Source organism: Talpa occidentalis, unplaced genomic scaffold (genome assembly GCF_014898055.3).
Source record: "Talpa occidentalis isolate TD23 unplaced genomic scaffold, MPIMG_talOcc4v2.1 talOcc4.7, whole genome shotgun sequence".
Taxonomy (NCBI): domain Eukaryota; kingdom Metazoa; phylum Chordata; class Mammalia; order Eulipotyphla; family Talpidae; genus Talpa; species Talpa occidentalis.
The window spans coordinates 115,852,812-115,870,087 of record NW_023605083.1 but is presented as its reverse complement, the minus strand read 5'-3'; the positions used below and the strand labels follow the sequence as shown (position 1 = coordinate 115,870,087).

The 17,276-nt window shown below is 36.1% G+C and overlaps 1 protein-coding gene across 5 annotated transcripts in view; it reads right to left on the bottom strand.

The window, feature by feature from the left end:
- The window catches only part of SPOP (speckle type BTB/POZ protein), a 65,186-nt gene that overhangs the window by 23,454 nt on the left and 24,456 nt on the right, over positions 1 to 17,276 (bottom strand). For 3 of the 5 annotated variants that reach the window (XM_037494896.1, XM_037494897.2, XM_054689577.1), the window contains exon 2: positions 10,159 to 10,209. The exons of the other annotated variants lie outside the window; for them this stretch is intronic. The gene's annotated coding sequence lies outside the window, so the exon portion shown is untranslated. The remainder of the gene's footprint in view (positions 1 to 10,158; positions 10,210 to 17,276) is intronic. 5 annotated transcript variants of the gene reach the window in all.

The window sequence follows — 17,276 nt, the reverse complement described above, 5'->3', positions numbered from 1 at the left end:
TACCTGAGTCACACCAAGAAATAAGCCTTAAAATATCTCTGTCAACTTTACACTGCTCAAATTCCAATGAAAGTAGTATCACAGTTAGCAACTAATAGTAACCTCTAACAGAATGCTTCCCAGCAGGTATTATGAGACTAGGAGATGTCATTAATCTTTTTGACAAGAGATTCAAGTCTATCAATATAATATGATTTTTTTTAAGATTTATTTATTTATGCATACAAGAACTAGGGTAAAGGCCAGAGGTGCAGGAGGTAAGAGGATTCACCAGAGACAGAGTGGGGAACAGAACAGGCAGATCTACTAAAATACACTGCTGAGGGGAGCAGCGGGAGAGACAGGAGAGGTCTGCTGAGCCATTTGGGTAGCTCCCTGGCTGCCGGGATCAAACTCATACAGGGCTGCAGAGTCTGCAGATAGCTTCACAGTACTATGCTTATTAACCCCTTGTGTCACCAGGTATAATATGATTCTTAACTAGAGAGTTAAACTTTGGAGAATATACAGAATCGAAAAAGAAAATATATTCATGCGGTCAGAATAATCTGTGCATGTGTCAAGCACAGAAATGCTTTAAGTCAACCTACATGGTGTACTTCTTTTCCACATTTGCTTACACTTATAAAAATTTCTGTAACTTTAAGTTCCTTAAAGGAAATCTGCAACTATTTTGCTTTGTACTGCCTTAGCATCTAGCATTGCCTGCCTAGAACAAGGCATTCCGCAAAAATACTTCGATGACAGAAACATTTATCCAGTTGCATTCAGTTCATTAACTTTTTCTGCTTGTTTCTTTCACATATCTTTAGAAGAAACCTCTGAACAGCACTGAGTATATTGAATTTGCAATGTAATAAGAATCATAAATTTATTCACAAAGCTAAAAACTCCTAGGCTGGCACCCTCATGTATCAGCCCTGGCAAAAGCGAGTTTTTCATCAGTATCAAGTATATCTTCATTCTACAAGGAAAGACTGGTTGTAATGTCCTTCATTTTGAAAACACAAATCAGTAATTTGAACTGAAATCTTACATAACCAAGATTTTTTTAGTATAGAGAGTGAATTCTCTGTATAGCAGGGGGAATGTCCCAGTAGTTTAAGCTGCAGTATATGCAGAACTATGCTTGCTAAAAAATGTTACACAGACATCTTGTGCAGTTATTTTTTTTTTTCTATTTTCTCCAAATTTTTTTTTTAGGTTAATCCCAACAATTCTTTATAAAACATAAGTTTTATAAACTTTTATAAACTTTTATAAACATAGGTTTTATAAACTTTTTTTTCTTTTAAATGATTTTTATTATTATTTTTTTTTGCCATGCTCTGCAGTAGTTTATTTTATTTTATTTTTTTAAATAATAAATTTTATTTTTATATTCCCCCATACAATTGCAAACGCCCCATTCTGACCCCAATCCTTCCCCTCCCGCCCCCCACCCCCCAAAAAGTGTCTCTGGTTCATAGTTTTTTGTTGATTTTGATTTTCACTTTCTTATATTCATTTTCCTGGTCCCTTATTTAAGTTTTCTAGATTCCTGCTATGAGTGAGACCATCCGGTATTTTTCTTTTTCTTTTTGGCTTATTTCGCTGAGCATGATCCCTTCCAGCGCCATCCATGTTGCTGCAAATTGCATGTGTTTATCTTTTTTGAATGCTGAGTAATATTCCATGGTAAATATGTACCACATCTTCTTGATCCAGTCATCTATTTTTGGGCATTTGGGTTGTTTCCAAAGCTTAGCTATTGTAAACAGTGCTGCTATAAACATAGGGGTGCAGGTGCTCTTTGGAATTGATGTTTCTGTGTCCTTTGGGTAAATACCTAGGAGTGGGATTGCTGGATCATATGGAAGCTCTATGTTTAGTAGGTCCAGAAATCTCCACACAGCTCTCCATAGTGGTTGGACCAGTTTGCACTCCCACCAACAGTGCAGAAGAGTTCCTTTTTCTCCACACCCTCGCCAACATTTGTTGTTGCTAGTTTTTTTAATATGTGCCATTCTCACTGGTGTGAGATGGTATCTCATGGTAGTTTTGATTTGCATTTCCCTGATTACAAGTGATGTTGAACATTTTTTCATATGTCTGTTGGCCATTTGCATTTCCTCTTCAGAGAAGTTTCTTTTTAGCTTTTCTGCCCATTTTTTGACTGGATTATTTTCTTTGTTGTTGCTGAGTCTCATCAGCTCTTTGCAGATTTTTGTGATCAGTCCTTTATCATTAGTGTTGGGTGCAAAAATGTTCTCCCAGTTGGTGGGGTTTCTCTTTGTTTTTGTTATTGTCTCTTTTGCTGTGCAGAAGCTCTTTAATTTGATGTAGTCCCAGCTGTTTATCTTTGCCTTCACTATCACTTTGTGCAGTTATTTTTTATCTTTCTTTTATTCCCTATAAGCATTCCTCCATAGTCAAGCTAATTTAGTCAACCAGAAAATTTAAAAAAAAAACAAACAAACCACAGGCATACTGCATACATGGTATCTATGAGTTAGTCTTATATCTATCTATCAGTCTTAAAATTACAGGAAGAAAATTATAAAGATAATAGATTGAACAGTAAAAACTGTTGTTTTGTATGCCAAATTGTTTAGCAATTTTATGTGATTTAACATAATACACAAAAACATACAAGTTAGATGGCTGGAAACATAGCTTCCTGAGAAAGGACTGTTTGTTAGGGACTTTTTAAAAGCCTATCACTTTTTTTCTTTTGGTTTAAAGCCTTGTACAGTTTCCAAGTAAGGATAAATCCCAATGTCATAACTATTTTAAACCTGAGAGACATTTGCCTTTCCAAAACAAAAGCTGCCAAAAAGATTATTGACAGGAAAAAAAAAACCCCAAAAACCCTACAGAAAGTGTTGGGTATATTCATTTTTGAAAAATTGATGTTATCTCAACAAAGTGTCTATGTTTCTTCCATTACAGCGTCCTTAATCATATACAGTTAAGGAGGTAATAACTTCTCACTATCCCAATGACAGATTAATACAGGTCGTACTAGTTTCCTCTCTATAAAGTTTGAATGATTTTTGAATATCTGTTATGGGTAAACTTTTTGCAGTTCAATCTAGTTTAACAAAATGTTAAATGTACTTTTTTGTTCAAACTTAGAAATGCTTCTTAAAATGAACTAATGACAATCATGATGGGCCTCAATAAACAAAGGAAACCTGGGGTTTCTCCTATTTTTGTCAGGTTTATGCTTTGAAAAATTACAGGAAGAAAATTACAGGAAATTACAAATTAAAGATGACTGCATTTTTTTAAAGATTTATTTATTTATGCATACAAGAACTGGGGTACAGGCCAGAAGTGGGGGGGGATGAGAGGATATACCAGAGACAGTGGGGAACAGAACAGGCGGACTTACTGAAATACACTTCCGAGGGAGCAGCAGGCAAGTCAGGAGAGGTCTGCTGCACCATGTGGGTAGGGATCAAACTGGCCAGGGATCAAACTCTTGCCGCTTTGGCTGCGGAGAGCTTCATAGGTTGCGTCTTAACCCTTTGCGCCACCAGGGAGGCCCAGATGACTGTATTTTTAATGTTACTGCCATATGACCCAGCAATCCCATTCCCAGGAATCTACTCAAAGGACACAAAAACATTCATTTGAAAGAAAACCTGCAGGCCTATGTTTATTGTAACATTATTTATAATGGCTAAGATATGGAAACAAACTAAATGCCCCAAAACAGATGAGTGGATCAACAAGATGTGGTATATACACACAATGGAATACTATGTAGCAAACAGAAAAGATAAACTCATGCCATTTGCAGCAACATGGATGCAGTTGGAAGGGATAACAGCTCAGTGAAGTCAGGAGAAAGAAAAATATTGGATGGTTTCACTTATGGGAGGAATAGAGGGAAGCTGAACAAAGGATCAGGGGGAAAAAAGGACAAAACTAGCAGACACATTATAGATTCAAGATATATAGGGGGGAAGAGGGAAGGAAAGGGGTCAAAACTGGGCAGGGGGGAGGGAGAACACAAGGGACTATGATGATGGCTCATGGGTAACATGGCGGTGGGAGATTTTTGGGGATTTCACCTGAGGGGAGAAATCAAATATTGTACAAAAATGAACAATGATGTAAAAATAAAGATGACTGCACTTTAAAAATTGAGATATAATTGACATATAACATTGCATTTGATTTTGTTTTTAAAAATGCTTTAATCAAGAAGAAAAGTCAACGACTTAATAGAAAATGGCCAAAACCCACGTTTTTTTTTTTTTTTTTAAGATTTTATTATTATTATTTATTTATTTATTTATACAAGGACTGGGTACAGTCAGAAGCGCGGGAGGGTGAGAGAATTCACCAGAGCCAGAGCGGGGAGCAGAGCAGGCAGAAGGACCGAAGTACACTGCTGAGGGGAGCAGCAGGCGGCAGGAGAGGTCTGCGCGCCATGTGGGACCCTCCTCCGGTGGCCGGGGAGCAGCCGGGGATCGAACCGGCGCTGCAGAGGTGCGGGCAGCTTCGCAACCCAGTGCTCAACCGCTGCGCCACCGGGGAAGCCCAAAAAACCCACGTTTTAAAGACATGGAAACACCAATGATTCTTAAAAATATGAAAATGTGTTCCACTTTCATTCATGGTACGAAAAATGTAAATTAAACCACTCACTGGTTTACCCAATGAATTGGCAAAGATCCAATTAGGGTAAGGAGAACATTTCTGGGCCTCCCTGGTGGTGCAGGGGTTAAAGACAGTGCTATTGAGCTATAACCAGTCACTACAGCACGAGCTTGATCCTCGGCTGGTCAGGGAGTAACCCATATGGCACAGCAGACCTCTCCTGACTCACCTGCTGCTCCCCTCAGCAGAGTATTTCAGTAGATCTGCCTGTTCTGCTCCCCACTCTCTCTGGTGAATCCTCTGACCCCTGTACCTCTGGCTTACACCACAGCTCTTGTAAGCATAAATAAATAAATATTTAAAAAAAAGAGAGAACATTTCTGATTAGAGTATAAATTGTTAACAAACTATGGAAGGAAATGTGTATCAGAATGAATAAGATATGCATATACCCTTTGATCCAGCAATTCCACTTTCTTTGTTTTATATATACATATATATATATATATATATATTTATATATGTGAAGGAAGGAAGGAAAGTGGGTACCTGGGTAGAAAGGAGGATTCCCACTGTATCCCTTTTGTCCTTTTGTATTTTGAGCCATCTGAACATACTACCTTTTCAAATAATAAATTAAAAAGGAATTAGCAGCTTTTACAATTAATTTTTCTAAGTTGTAAGATGGTTTATAAAACCTATTCTTGTGAAAGACAAGATAGGAATTCTTCAGTGGTTTGGCTTCCATTGCTATCCAAATAAAATCTACCTTTTGTTATGACCAACATGTGTGTTTAGACCACCATGTCAAGGCCTCAGCGTACCTCCCATCTAACATTATTATCAAGCTATCACCATGCTTAACAATTACCATGCTTTAGTCACCCAGGCCCTTCATTTTATTCAGTTGAACACATCGGGCTCTTTCCTCAGTCTGGAAAGCTCTTTCTTCCCTCATATCTTTTCATAACTAGCTTCTTTAATCTTTAGGTCTCCCATTAAAAGCAATATCCTCAGAGAGATCTTCCCTGACCCCCTGACCTGAAATAACCTCCACATCTAGCCTGTCCCTCTAATTACATCACCCTATTTTATTTTCTTCTTTATTGCCACTGTCTGAAATTATCTTGTTTTTATTTCTCTTGTTCACCGTCTTCCCCACTAGAATTGAACTCAATGAAAAATCAGCATTTCTTATGCCTAAGTGGTATCATAAAAGGCACTCAATAAATATTTGTTCAATAAAATTGATGTTGATAACTGGGCGTTAACTATATTCACTGTCTTTTGGGATCAAATTTTTCCTTAATGAGTTCTAGTTAAAAGGTTAAAGTTTGAAAATTAGCTAAATAAGTAACCACTACAGGAAACCAGGCACACTTTTCAAAAGAGAAAAACCAATAGTACAGCTCACTCTAATTTTCAAGACTTTGCTTACAAAACCCAAACTCTTCTTTGATTTAAAAAAAAAAAAATCCAGAAAACCTGGGAGAAAAAAGGTGCCTGAGGGCTAAATGGGGGAGTTCCTGAATCAACAAAACAACGGTAATATAAGCACATTTTCCAGAATAAGTCAACCTTGACTTATAGGAATAACCACTGTAGCAGCTATGAGGAAGTCAGGCTACACCTCTAAAATATTTCAAGTTAAATTTTATACCAAAAAAATTGAGAAAATTGAGGCAGATTCTTAGCATTTACTTAGATATGACTATAATTTTCATATCTGACATTAGGGTTATCCCCTTAAAATAAACACGCAGAGAAAAATGAACATAAATATCTATGTGTATAAACAAACATATAAGCACATATATAAAAACATATATACATATATATCTTTAAATCATGTCTAGAAACCTAAATTTCTTCTGTATCAAGCTAAGATGTAGAACATATTTTCTGCTATAGCCAAACACTTATCTAATTAAGAGCTGAACTGTTCTTGCAACTTATATATAAAGAAAATTCAGAAGCAAGTATGGTATTATGTATGCAGGTCAGCACCTTATGCATTTGTACATAAAAGGCTTATTTCTTCTTTCTCCTCAATCTAAGTGTAACAAGGGAAGTTTTATAGAAAAAGTCTTATTAGTAAGGCTTATCCAGACAGTCAAGATGGAGATGAACAATGTAAGTGAAGGAATCTCAAGTCACAGAAAGCAGCGGGATAACCAACAATGCTCTCACTGACTCCCAAACCTCAGTGTGTGCTGTCTGTTTACAGCCTTATAGCCTTTCTCTACAGGTTATAAATAACTACAAAATGTCCTTGTCCCCAAGGAGACCTTACAGACAGCTTAAAGGTTAAAATATGGAACAGTTCACACTTTGAATGTAACTTTTCTAGTTAGCAAAAAAGTCAGAGAACATAAAAAATTACTGCCAATTTAAGTTAAGGGCTGGGAAATCTACTCTCTCACCTTAAAAACTATTCTTTATGTAAGAGTTGTTGATATAGACACATTAGTATAATTCCCCACACCAAAAACATGCCCAGTGAGAATACAATGCGTGCTTTGCTCTAAATGCAAAGGTCTGTCCTGGAAAGGGGCGGATGCCAATAAACAGTCTTACAGGATTGCTTGTATCCCTTAGATCTTCCAAAGAAGTTTTGAGTTTTTGTTTTGCCTTTTAACATAGGCACAAATGATTACTGAGCTAAATACATCTACATAACAACATCTGGGGAACAAAATTAGATATAGGTTCCTGCAGGACAAACCATGACTGCAACAAGCACAAGTTGACAAGGTCTGGGTTAATACCATGAAGTTATGTGGTAGCAATTCAGATGATAGCTATGCTACTGTTCTTAATTACAGAACCTCTGCTAGGAGGGAAAAAAAAAACAAACCCTCCAACCACTTAAAAAACACACAAACAAAAAGATAGGGTTCATTAGATTAAGTTTCTCCTCACATCACCTTTAAAATCCATCACTTGGGAGATGTCTGAATGGAACAACATGAATCCAAATCAGCAAACAAACCTGATTATAAAGGGGCTATTTCACTTCAAAGTAGACCTCAGTTCCAAAGCAAAACACCTTTAGAAATGAAGTTAGATAGGCAGAACCAAACAATCAGCAACTTCTCTCTTCCCACAAATTATAATAGTGTGTTTAGTGCACTGACTGGCTTAGGCAAAAATCTCTAGGGCCACAAAGAGCAACCTTAGGAAAGATGAAGATTTTAACATATCCCACATGTTATCAAAGACTTCTCCTCTAGGTTGCAAAAATTTATTCTAAAATAAGAACTTGAACAGAATTTAAAAGGAGGAGGAGAAGGAAGAAGAGGGATACAACCTTATGGCTAAGAGGATTCTATTTATTATATAGTCATATTCCCATAGCTGTTTTGAGATTTGAGAGGTTATGGTGTTTCTCCTTCTTCACTCAACTATAACTATGAAGAACCTTATAAAATTCAAATAGTAAACAGGTGAAAGACTTGGCCCAAACACAATTTAAGCATGTCCAATCTGCAAAGAATTCAAATACAGAAGTCATTTCATGAAACAAATAGGCAAAAGTTGCTTAACCCCAGAGGGTCCTTAGCCTTTAATAGAAATCAAATTCAACCTCCAGTTCTCTTTGGTCATCTACACTTTAGTTAAGCCATTTAAAAATACTTCTTGCTAATACAATTTTGCGACAGAAAGGGCCCAAAGAATGCTTACCAAATAAAGTCTAAATTGGTGTTAGGGCATACAACTTGGAATATATTCATTAATTTAGAAGCTGAAAAGGCCCACCTGCTCAAAGGATTTGGTATATTACACAAAGGCAACCAATTTTGTTCAGCACTACTACTGTCTAGCAGCACAGAATTCAATATTCTCTGGAGATACTTTTCCTTATGACAGACACCTAAACCTCCCACTATGAATGAGAGATGAAGGTATATGTATGCTTTAATTTTCTCCTTTAACTGCAGACTTTTTTATTTACGCATACAAGAGCTGGAGTGTAGGCAGAGGTGGGGGATGGGGGGTTAGAGGATTCACCAGAGACAAAATGGGGAGCAGAACAGGCAGATCTACTAAAATTCACTGCTGAGGGGAGCAGTGGGCAAGACAGGACAGGTCTGCTGCACCATATGGGTCAGCTCCCTGAAAGGAGATGGAATTCATGCTGCAATGGCTGCCAATAGCCGCATAATGGTGAGACTTAACCCCTTGTGCCATCAGGGAGGCCCAAACTATACTGAACTGAATAAGTCTGATGAGTGTATACATATACCCATACCTCTTCCCTAGAAACCAATGCAGAAAATAAATTCTCTCTCCTTCTAAAGTTGTTAAAAATAAGCTAATACCTATGTTAATGGTAACACTGTAAAGTTAAATGGGACAAAGGAAATTCTAAAATTCATGACCCAAGGAAAAAGTAAAACCCTCCAGGCACACAAAACAGGGAAAAGTTATACAGAATGTCTGTCTTCACAGAAATTCCCTGGCTCCCAATGATTTATATTAGAAATTAAAAAATTAAAATGCAGTAAAACCTATTTTTAGGGCCTCCCCGGTGGCGCAGCGGTTGAGCGCTGGGTTGCGAAGCTGCCCGCGGCCTCTGCGGCGCCAGTTCGATCCCCGGCTGCTCCCCGGCCATCGGAGGAGGGTCCCGCATGGTGCGCAGACCTCTCCTGCCGCCCGCTGCTCCCCTCAGCAGTGTACTTCGGTCCTTCTGCCTGCTCTGCTCCCCGCTCTGGCTCTGGTGAGTTCTCTCACCCTCCCGCGCTTCTGACTGTACCCAGTGCATGTATAAACAAAAACAAACAAATAAAGAAAGAAAGAAAACATGCCTCTATATATAAAAAAAAAAAAAAAAAAAAAAAAACCTATTTTTATCCAATAAAACTCTGTAACAACCTATAAAAAAAAAAAGCATTTGAAACAAGAACTTCATACCACAAAGTAAAAAATTTATGACGCTATCTAGAATAACAGAGAGATTTTAAGTTACCTATAGAGAGATGAGATCTAAAGTACATACACAAAGGCAATCTAATCAGAATCAAACTCCTTTTATAGAATAAAATCAAGCCCATGAATTGCTTTAAGGTATTGTCTTTTGTAAGATATAATTCTAATTTGCCTGAAGATTTTTTTCGAAGGAAAGAAACAATCTTACTCTATGGTCTTTATATCACATATCATCATCATTGATTAAAAACAAAAATCCAAACATCTTCCTTCCCCTCCACCATTAGTGTAAAGCCTTATCACATAAACAGTTTTCTCCAGAGAAGATGTGAACAAATAGTTCTGGTTTACTCCAGGAAAGAACATTACAATAAAACTTCTTTTGAAGCCACTCATGAAAAAGATTTTAACACTATTTGTAATGTTCATTATTAAAAACAAAACAAACCCAAAAAACTTACATGCTTACCTTATGTGACTTCCAACTTTACATACTATTTGCACTGAAATGAAGCAGTAGCTTATACTCAAGATGTGTGTTTTTTAAAATCATAGTAAATATTTCTATGCATTTCATTGTGCCTTTTTTTCCATGCTTTTAAACTATGTTTAAAGTAAAACTACGTAAAAACTCACCAAGTTAAGTCAGTAGAAAGACTCTAATTTGTCTTGTCTAACAGGAAACCTCTGTTGGAAATAGAGATGATGAATCAGACTTAACTAGATTTTGAAATCTCATAGACGTCTTTACTTACTTTGACTATTCTGAAAAGGGAAAATTTTATAAAAGCAAGGTGATAATATTTGTTGGGATTTACTAGTCAAAATTGCCATTCTCATCACCACCACCTTAATAATCTCCCATATGTGACTAAGTGACACAAAATGAAAACAGAGGTAAGAATGGTAGCAAGGATCTAGGAGTCTAACCTAGGCAGAAAATTCTATCTTCCCTTTTGTGGGAAGTGAAATACTGCATACATAATGGGTGATTCTCTAAAAACAGAACCTTTTCCTTAAAATGTAAACACTATTTTTACCTGGCATATCAGTACAAATAAACTCTTATATTGATAAACCAAGATTGGATACTATGAGCTGTCAGCAAAAATTATCCTACACTACTAATGTTAAAACAGGATAGTCTTGATTAGATTCAAGAGTAGCAAGAATCAGGTCAAATTCATTTAACAAATTACTTACTAAGCACCAACTGTGCAAAGGTACTCTTCTTTAAGACAGTGGTAAAACACAGAGAGACAGAGAGACAGAGACATAGCTACCCTTTGAGGGTAGACAGATAAATACCTTTAAAACTTGTAAGTAAGTAACTATTTGTAGACAAATGATATCAACCCACTCTTAAATGAAAATGCTCCAAATACCTGCAATTAAAAACCCAGTAACTTTAGTCCTTTACTCTTTAATTTTTAAGTGCAAGGTTTTGGTTTCTCAGTTCATTTGCTGAAATTTTTAGCCAGGAAGGTTTGGCAAAATCTAAAGAGTCTGACAATATTGGTCAGGACTGGCAGGAAGAGGGATACTTTTACACTGCTGGTAGGACAAATCAATACAACTAATAAAACCAAAGATCTAGCAAGTTCACTCCCAAATATGGCCCAGAGAAACTCCTGCACTTGTCCATCAGCATACCACACAAACAGGAAGGCACATGGCAGCATTGTTTCTAACAGCCAAAGACATCAACAGTAAAATGGATACGTCAATTGTGGTTTATTCATATAACAGAATGCCGTAAGGCAATAAAAATAAACTTCAATTCTATATAACAACATAGATAAATATTATAAGCGTAGTGTGAGGTTTTGACAGACACAAAAGAACACATACATTATTATTCCATTTACCCAAAGTTAAAAAACAATCAAAAGTAAATTATACCGGTCTGCAACGAATCCTACATAGTAAAACATTTTAAAAAGGAAATGATATCACAAATGTCAGAATAATGATACCTCTGAGCAACAGTATTGGTTATGATTTAGAAGGGATACACATAGCTAGCTGCTTCTGGGTATTGGCAAGGACACATCTCTAGATCTAACTGGTGGTTATACAGGTATTTGCATTTTATAGTTAATCTTTATACAGTTACATTTTGTATATTTTTGTTATATTTATAATAAAATATCCAAAACATACAAAATTAAAATAATCTAATAGAGTGTATGTATAGACATATATGTTTGTATTCCTCCAATGCCTAAGAATAAATACAATATCATGCACAAAATACAACTTTTTTTTTTTTCCGAGACAATTCAGGATGAGAACTTGGTAATAAAGCAGAGCCTACCAGGAATGAATGAATACCTGTAACACAGGCTTTCCTATTATATTTCCTTTCTTAGAATTTAAATGCCATACTCACAATCTGTATTTCTGGGACTACTCACCAGAGGCCATTGTTAACATCCAAATTATCATCACAAACAAAAGCTTTTGAAAAAGCAGAGTCAGGATACAAATATTTGAGTTACTTTTTAATCATGGACTCTGAACGGAACCTCCAATGATTTTCAACTCACTCTGAGTAAAAACCCAAGTCCTTACAATGGCTGAAAGGGCCTGCACAACCTGGAGCTGATTACCTACCTCTCCAGCCTCATCTCCAATTACGTTCTCCTCTGTGCACTACCTTCCAGCCACATCGCCCTTCTTCAGGGTCCCTCAGCCAGAAGAGGTTAGTTCTTGCCTCAGGGCTTTGTCCTTATCCTTTCCTAGCCTGGTGACTCTTTCCCCAGACAGTCTCTTGGCGCACTCCCTTACCATTGTTGAGCCTCTGTGAGCCCATCCCTGACACCCTTAAAAATGTAATTCTCTCCCCACTAGAGCTACAATCCTATTCCTCCATTATTTTTTTCTGCAGCACAAAGTCATCTATTATACTGTATCTGGAATGTAAAAAGGAAGATTCTTATCTGTTTTGTGGCTGCACCCTGACAGTGTCTGGCACACAGCAAGCCAGGAATAAACACTTATTTAATAAGTGATTGAATTAATCCCCATTTTTGGATTTCCTTCCTTGAAAGATAAGACAGTAACCTAATACATTAAAAAAAAAAAAAAGTTTCCCCTCTGTGTACCTCAAATTTATTAACAAAGTTGTTTTTTTTTTTTTTAACTAACAAGCTTCAGGTTATGCTCTCATTAGAATTAATGAGTCATATGTAAAAATTATAAAAAGTTGATACAAACTAACTAGTACTTTCCCCTAAGGCATGTACACTGCTAGCTTTAAAGATAGCAACACTGGGAGAACCCAGAGACTCGAACTCTCCTATATGGCTGATGTGGTGGTACACTGGCATAATCACTGTGGGAACTACTTGACAAGATGCAGCATGAAGACAGGGATTGCCTCCTTTAGTTACACTTCTTGTTACTTTGTTGTTGTTTTTTTAATGAGCATGTTTTACTTTTATAGTCAGAAAAAAGGGTGTTTTAAAGAAAGAATTACACAAACAAAATGTAATTTCAAGAAGAAAGTTCTTTTTATTTTACTTTGTCTCCAACAGAAACAATAAAACCTTCTGTTTTGTAGCTAGATGAAATATCCTGAGGGGGACTACAGTAAGAAAAATAATTATTTTTGACTTAAGAACTAAAAATTATTATAGCAGTTTCCACAGAAGGAAAACGAAAAAACTATGGGCTGGTGTTACATATAAAAATACAATTTTATTCTAAAGAAACTTAAATTAGGAACATTTCTCTGCAGCATAAAATGTGGGATTGATGTGATAAAGAGCAAGTTTAAAGAGCAAGTAAAGAACTTCATTCAAAGTTAGTGATTACAACAGCATAAGGAAGATAATTCACTAAACAAAACTGCTTACTCAGTGAGGAGAGATACTTCTGAGTACAGAGATGACACATTTCACCCAAGTTTAATGTCAGAGTAAGCCTAGATCCAAAGGTTACTTTCTAACTAGGGCATCTGATAATCTAATTACATGGAGTACTAAGATTTCCCGTTTTAAGGCCTTATCAATTATTAAAAAATAAAGTCTATAAATTCTCAAACTCTTAAAGATAGTTGCTATATTCAATATCTGAATATATCATGAATACACAGACACATCTCTGAAATATTGCCGGTTTGGTTCCAGATCACTGCATAAAGTATTTCAATGAAGCCAGTAACACATATGTTTTGGTTTCCCAGTACATTTATAAAAGTTATGTTTACATTATATCATAGTCTATTAAGTGTGCAAAAAGCATTATGTCTGAAAAAATGATGTAACTTAATTTAAAAATGCTTTATTGCTAAAAAATGGTAACTGATATCTGAGGTTTCAAGAAACCATAATTTTTTGCTGGTGGAGGATCTGACCTAGACGCTGATGGCTGCTAACTGATCCGGGCTGCTGAAGGTTGGAGTGTCTGCTGTAATTTCTTAAAATAAGACAATAAAGTCTGAACCACTGACTTTTCATGAAAGACTTCTCTATAGTACACACTGTTGTTTGACTAGCATTTTGTCCGCAGAACTGTCAAAACTGTCAATTCTCTCAAACCCTGTGGCTTCTTGTCAACTAAGTTTATGTAATATTCTAAATCCTTTGTGGTCTTCAACATATAAAAAAAGACACCAACAGACTTGCTCAAGAAGGGTTGCCACAAACTTTCAACTGGTAAAAATGCAATTATCTGCAAAATTCAATAAAGCAAAAGCCCAATAAAACAAGGTATGCCTGTATATTCATTATGAGGTGGCTATCCAGACTGGTTAAGAAGGAAGTCCTACTCAAACACTTGCAACAGGCAGAGTGTATTATTAGAGGAGAGCAACAGTTTTCATTTGTAACACTTCAGCATGCCAAGTGCTCAAAGCTCTGAATAGGATCCCTGTTTTAAGGGGAAACAAAATTAAAAATATACTCAATCTCACAATCATGAATAAAGAAAGTATCATGGCTTAAAGACTCCAAAAGATTTATAAAATGAAAGCCATTGGTCATTGAAACATGGTCCTAAACAAAATTTATCTGTAAAAATTCTAATCTAAGGTGACATATTCTTTTAAATGCTTTATTTGGCTAAGAAACTTTCACAAATACCAGCTGTTTGGATTATGCTGAATTTATAACAAGACCTGCATACTTTGGGTTGGGTATCATTAAATTGTTCCACATTTAGTGAGTGAAAAGTATTGTAGTAGTTTTAAAAAATACTTAGAAAAGAGAATAGAAAAAGGTGAGTAGTTGTTTGTGTTTATGAAAAGTAGCTATTGGATATGAGACAAAAACCCAAAATAATAAAATACAAAGGTATCCAAATTCACCAGATAGGAAAAGAAACTTTCAGAGCTTCTAACCATAGTAAAAGTAAACTGGCCAACTTATAAAACATTTTGCTCATTTTAAAATTTTTCAAAAACAACTCAGAAGCAAGAATAAATTAGAAGCTTTAAAAAAAACTAATATCAAGTACTATTTTAAAGACAATAATATAGCCTGAATCAAACCCAAAAAAGGAAATGAATTCAGTCTGTATTTTCTCAATATTGAGACATCTAGCTTTTGGTGGTAAAATACTTTTCTTTAATGGGAATTGCACTGGGGTTAGCACTGGGAATAGCACTGGGGTTACTTAATAAGCAAAAGGAGTAAAGAGAATAACTGCATACTTTGTTAAGAAAGCACATTTTAAATAAAACACTCATAGTAATCTAGCACTTTAAAGAAACGTTATGTAAAGCCTTTTAAGGAACCATGTTTCTACAGAGCATCTTCTCTTTCCTATTATTCTACCTTCTGACCTTCTAAAGACTTGTCTTCCACCTTTTACTAGTTTTACTCATTCCCCTCCTAAGGGCTAATCCCTCCTTTAATCACTTCAATTTTAGTGTCTGAACTCAAAGACAGACTTTTTTTTTTTTAAAGAAAACCTGAAACTTTTTAAAACAGTGATATAAGCTTTTTCTCCCATTTCAAATATGATTTTTCTCCCTCTTCCTTTCCTCTCCCCATCCCTCACCTGTTTTTTTTTTCTTCCATTCTCTTGCTGATCAATAGTTACTTTCAACTGTTAGCAAGACTCTGAGATGTTTGTACTTTTCACTTAAGGAAAAGATACTCCCAAGTAAAACAAATGAAATCCCATTCTATAGCCCAACAGTCAAATAATGGGGGAAAACAAAGTAAATAATATTAAACATATTTTGCTGCCTTTCATCTTTTTGGCATTATGGCCAGTAAAAGAGTCTTAATTACCAAATAAGAGAGCAAAACCAAACTTATGAGTATATGTTATTATCTTTATAGCATTTAAATTTATCTGGGGTCCTCTGTTCCACAAATCACTTTGGTTATGAATTATAAGGTACTAAATGGTTTATACAGTTGAATACTATAGCCTAGTGGAAATCAAAACCTTCAGCTTCACAGTAGAGGCACAAACTGGGCACTTCCACCTCTGTCCAGGTCATCTTTAAAAAAATTTCAAGGCCCTTTCATGTCAAATGCCTTAATCATTCTCTCACAAGCAGTATTTGGTGCTTCACAATCTCAAAGTACTTTGACATCCATGATCTTATTTAGAGTTTTTAACAGCTTGTGAGCAGGCAGAAGTTCTTCACAAATAAGAGGGAAAAAGCTCAGAGTTAATATCTGTCATGATCCTATGGCTAATCCCAACTCCTAATTCAATACTTCTGTGATTAGGTGATTCTTTTTTTTTTTTTATAAGATTTATTTATTTATGCATACAAGAGCTGGGGTACAGGCCAGAGATGCGGGGGGTGAGAGGATTCACCAGAGACAGAGTGGGGAACAGAACAGGCAGATTGACCAAAGTACACTGCTGAGGGGAGCAGCAGGGGAGACAGGAGAGGTCTGCTGCGCCATGTGAGTTGCTCCCTGGCCGGCTGGGGATCGAACTCGTGCTGCAGAGGCTGCAGACTGCTTCACAGTGAAGTGCTTAACCCCGTGCACCATCGGGGAGGCCCTGTGACTAGGTGATTCTTAGATAAGGTATGGTATTCTACTCAACATATAGAAATTGGAAAAATATCTAGAAGATATATTTATTTATACTAACTTCTTATTTGAATATCATAGTCAAGTGGCAACTCTGTTGAAAAGTACATTCTTTTGTTCTAACAAAATCTACTCTCAAAACTGGATACTGACAACAAATCACATGTCATAACACTTTTAGAATGACTTTTCATGTTTTCATACCTAATCACTACTAATTTTCAAGAATAATATCTACTGTTCTAACATGCCAGTATAACTTTCTAGTCTGAGTTTCTGAAAAACTGTCTTCTCCTCCAAAAATCTCCATCTCTCCTTTGCCACAAGCATACAGAATTAAAAAGCACAATTTCTATCATTCCTTAATTGCATTCATGGTTGCTCAAGCCAAAACCCCTATCTTTTCCAACCCATCTATCATCAAGCTGTCATCTCTCCTGCTTCCTGATGTACTCCATCCATTTCTTTCTAATTTTATCCATTTCTGTGCAGTTTTCTCTCACCTGAACCAGTGTTAAATGGTTTCTAATTGATCTCCCATCTTCCCTTGTAGCACAAACATAGCTACTCCATGCAGAAGCCACAATGAACTTTAAACATAAATCAGATCATGTCATTCTTCCATTTAACGGCGCTTAGAATAAAATTCAATCTCTTGAATTTGGCATTATGTCCAGTAAAAGAGTCCTAATTACCAAATAAGAGAGCAAAACCAAACTTATGAGTATGTTATTATCTTCATAGCAT